The sequence below is a fragment of the Cynara cardunculus genome (genome assembly GCF_001531365.2).
Source record: "Cynara cardunculus var. scolymus isolate 2C chromosome LG 5, CcrdV1, whole genome shotgun sequence".
Classification (NCBI taxonomy): domain Eukaryota; kingdom Viridiplantae; phylum Streptophyta; class Magnoliopsida; order Asterales; family Asteraceae; genus Cynara; species Cynara cardunculus.
The window spans coordinates 26419749-26424605 of NC_037532.1; positions in this window are offsets into that span (position 1 = coordinate 26419749).

Here is a 4857-nt window from a genome sequence, read left to right on the forward strand (position 1 = left end):
AACGTATTTCGGGTGAGGCTCATAAGTCACGTTTTGCGATTCATCCAGGTACAAATAAAATGTATCGGGATTTGAAGCAACACTATTGGTGGCCAGGTATGAAGAAGAATATAGCTAAGCATATTGAGCAATGCTTAACATGTCTTCAAGTAAAAAATTGAACACCAACGCCCTTACGATAGGTTGCAATCTTTAGAAATTCCAGTGTGAAAGTGGGATCATATCACTATGGATTTCATAACCAAATTACCGAAAACATCAAAAGGTTATGATGCTATATGGGTGATAGTAGATCGATTATCCACATCTGCTCACTTCTTACCTATGAAAGAGTCATATTCAATGGAGAGATTGGTAAAACTATACATTGATGAGGTAGTGACACGACATGGTGTTCCTCTGTCAATTGTTTCTGATAGAGATAGTCGGTTCACTTCCATGTTTTCGAAGAGTTTCCAAAGAGAAATGAGTTCCCAGATTAAGTTAAGTACAATTTATCACCCCCAGACTGATGGACAAAGTGAACAAACTATCCAAACTTTAGAAGATATGCTAAGAGCATGTGTCATTGATTTTGGAGGGTCATGGGTTAGTCATTTGGCTCTGGTGGAATTTGCATACAACAATAGTTTCCATTCAAGTATTCAGGCAGCACCTTTCAAGGTTCTGTATGGACGAAAATGTCGAACTCCATTGTGTTGGAATGAAATAGGTCAAAAACAGTTGGTTGGGCCTGAGTTAGTTCAGCAAACTACATATAAAATTGGAATAATACAGGAACAAATGAAAGCGGCACAAGATAGACAAAGAAGTTATGCAGATAAACGTCGGAAGCCGATTGAGTTTCAAGTGGGTGATAGAGTGATGTTAAAAGTATCACCTTGGAAAKGAAWGGTACGTTTTGGAAAAAGAGGGAAGTTAAGTCCAAGATATGTTAGAACATTTCTTATTACTGGAAGAGTTGGGGAAGTGGCTTATAAGTTAGAACTTCCTTTAGAGCTAAGTGGAATCCATGACATTTCATGTGTCGTATTTAAGGAAGTGTCTAATAAATCCAGATGTGGCAGTGCCGCTACCTGAAATAAAGGTGGATGAAAAGTTATGCTTTGAAGAAACCCCTGAACAGATTACTGACTACAAGGTGAAGAAACTACGAAATAAAGAGATTGGATTAGTAAAGGTTCAGTGGCGTTATCATAAGGGACCAGACGCCACCTGGGAATCAGAATCAGAGATGCAGATGAAGTATCCCTACCTTTTTGCTTAAATGGAATTCTGGGACGAAATTCTTTTAAGGAGGGAATATTGTAATATTCGGGTTTTAAGCTTTGATTAAGATTTTTGAATATATATATATATATATATATGTGTGTGTGTGTGTGTGTGTGTGTGTTAGGGTAATGTGAAAGTGTATGAAGGTGTTGAGGTGAATAGCCGACTTAGTAAAAGATGGCCATACACTTGCTATAAATAGCAAGTGTAGATTTAATTGCAAGGTTTTTCTGATTTTCTGAGAGTTCTCTTCATACATTGAGAGAGTAATTGCAAGTTCAAATCCGTTCAACTATCTTTTGTAAGGTGAGTGTATACCACTTTAAAGTATTGATTATTAATTCTGTTACTGCTAGAATATGCTATTTATGAACTGCATTTCACAAATATTTGTATCTTTTTAAACCGCCCAAGTGTTGAACGGTTTATTCTTAAACCGCCCAAGTGTTGTCCGGATATTTTCTTAAACGGCCCAAGTGTTGACCGGTTTATTCTTAAACCGCCCAAGTGTTGTCCGAATATCTTCTTAAAATGCCCAAGTGTTGACGGTTTATTCTCAAACCGCCCAAGTGTTGTCCGGATATCTTCTTAAACTGCCCAAGTATTGACCGGTTTATTCTTAAACCGCCCAAGTGTTCTCCGAATATTTTCTTAAACCGCCCAACTGTTAACCGGATTAAGAGCTAATCCGCTCAAGCCATGTCCGATTTATCTTTTTCAACTCTAAGTAATTATCCGGATTTCATATCCGGACAAGGTTGACCGCACTTCAAATCCGGCTAATGTGTTGAAGCTTTTGATATGAAATTTCTCAAGAGAGATGAAATGACGGTGTAACCGCGAGAGAGATGAAAAGGCGGTGTAACTGCGAGAGAGATGAAAAGACGGTGTAACCGCGAGAGAGATGAAATGACGGTGTAACCGCGAGAGAGATGAAATGGCGGTGTAACCGGGAGAGAGATGAAATGGCGGTGTAACCGCGAGAGAGATGAAATGACGGTGTAACCGCGAGAGAGATGAAATGGCGGTGTAACCGCGAGAGAGATGAAATGGCGGTGTAACCGCGAGAGAGATGAAATGGCTGTGTAACCGCGAGAGAGATGAAATGGCGGTGTAACCGCGATAGAGATGAAAAGATATGTGATAGATATAGATAAAATGTTTGTGAGATACAGGTTTGATTCTAAACTGCTAGTTTAGAAAGTATGTTGTTGATATGAGTTTTATATACTCACTAGACCTTTTGGGTGTAACGCTCAGTTGTTGAACTAATCTGTTTGCAGGTCATCATACTTCGCAGGATAGAGGCAAGGAAAAAGTTTTGAATTGATGACTTTTAGTTACTCATAAATGTATCAAAGAAAGTTTTTGTTAATCTGTATTTTGTAAACGATGTTACATTTTGTGTTATGAGTAATATCATGTGGATTATCTGTTTGGTGGAAATTGTGGGATGTTACACCATGCTAATGTGCCTTGGATGATCCACATCTCAGGGTCAGGCGCCGATGAGCACATTAACCATAAGTAACAAAGCAGCAAAAAGTGGAACCTATTTCTACAACTCTACTGGATAGAAAAATCGATAGAAAGCTAACGATAAAATTGGTATTTACTTGGTAACCATGGAACCTGTTTCCACCTTTTTAGAAGCAGAAAATAGAACATGTTTTTACCCAGAACTATTTAGAAAACATAAAACTAAAAATTACAGAAACCAACCAACTAATATTAAACACAAAAAAATCAAAATCGATTCCAATCGATAGAAAAAATGAAACTAAAAAGCAGTAGATGTATGTTGGCTCAAAATAAAAAACTAATTACCTCGATGGATCAATTCTAGTAGTATTGTTAGGAAGCCTGAGTTAGTTACCTGCGATAAAGAATGGTTAAGAAAGCAAAGTGTGTTGTTGTAGAGAAACACACACACACACGCACACACACACACACACACACACACATATATATATATATATATATATTCACAGACACTTAGGGAGAAAGCATAGCCTACTGATTTTGGTTCATTCAGTTAGGGAACATCTAAACTATATAAGTTGCAATGCTAACAATTATTACCAAGAAATGTTAGCTCACAACATTGTAAACTGCTAGAAGGAAAAAATTGGACCCATTGGACACTATAAAGAAATAGAGTGACATACATTCCGAGTTCAAGAAAATACAGGCAGACCTTGTCAAGAACATCATCGACTAACTTGTATTGATGATGTACTTCCTAGTTGTTTGCCCGCGCAATGCGACGGGATGTATGGATTAATTGTAAACAGAGAAAACACATCTATACATATTGGCTTAGGGGGTGTGTGGTATTTATTTTGAATGTATAGTCTAATTGATAAAAATAACTTATGGTTGTTTACTGAACGCTTACTTGGTAAGTGCTTACAGGACCAATTTACTTTACCGGATGAATATGACAAATACAGAAAATCTTACTCGATAAGAGCGATAACAAGGACCAAGAGTTTTACCCGGTTAACTTCGGCGGGTAAATTATTGTATATAGTGCCATCTTGATGGACAAAAATCTTACATTTAATGTAATCAAGAGTGTTGACTCTTACATATAGTTCCAAGGATGTAGGCCTCTTACATGGATCCAAGAATAGAGTGACTACATAACAGAACCATTAATTTTTTTACTTCCTGTTGCACATCTCCTGAAATGTGGAAAATAAATGGTGTTATAAAGCATAGAAAAGTTGTTGCTTACTTCAATCAGATCAACTCCATCCTTGCTTGTAGATGGTATCAGTGCAGAAAGAGGTACTCCAGCAAGTTGTTACCGCAAATTACAGAAAAGAAAAATTAAGTATCTAGGAATTTCTGCCCAAGAAGATCAAGGGTTCAAACCTCACCAAAGGTGAGGAAGATACATGAGTTCATTTGCCGTGTATAAATATCATATACTTCATGTAAAACCCATTTTTTTTATTAAATATATAAATAATATTACATGGGCCTTTAAATATATTTTTTTTATTAAATTTATTCGAAATGTTAAAATATTTACGTAATTAATTAAAGATTATAAAATAGAAATCTTAAATAAATAAATAATAAAAAGAAAGACAAAAATAAAAATAAAATAAAACTGTTTTCTTTTATTATTGGACCAAAAATGTGATATATCACGTCAGGAGGGGTTTAGTTGTAAATATCAGAAAGTTCAGGGGGGAAAATGTCATCTTTTTCAAAGTTGATGGACCTGTTTTGCCAATAGTACATGTATGTTTAAAGAAAACGACCCATTAGCCTAAAACTCGCCATTTGTTCGATTTCTTCAACTAATAAGCCAAAACTCTTGGGATATAAATTGTAGAGCTCTGGCTTAGGAAAGTTTTGGTTCAAATAGCTCGAAAAATCGTTGAGTTGTAAGAGAGAAATCTGAGTTTGAAGTACGGAATCAAAAATCTCAGTTTTTCACCGATTTTGAGTGAAATTCTTAACCAAATCTCTTGCTTTTTATGTCTATATTTTGTTTTTAAGTACTCTATCAAACCCTAGTAGCCTCATGTCTCATATTTGTGTTTTCGTTGTTCGATTTATGTTTTTAAG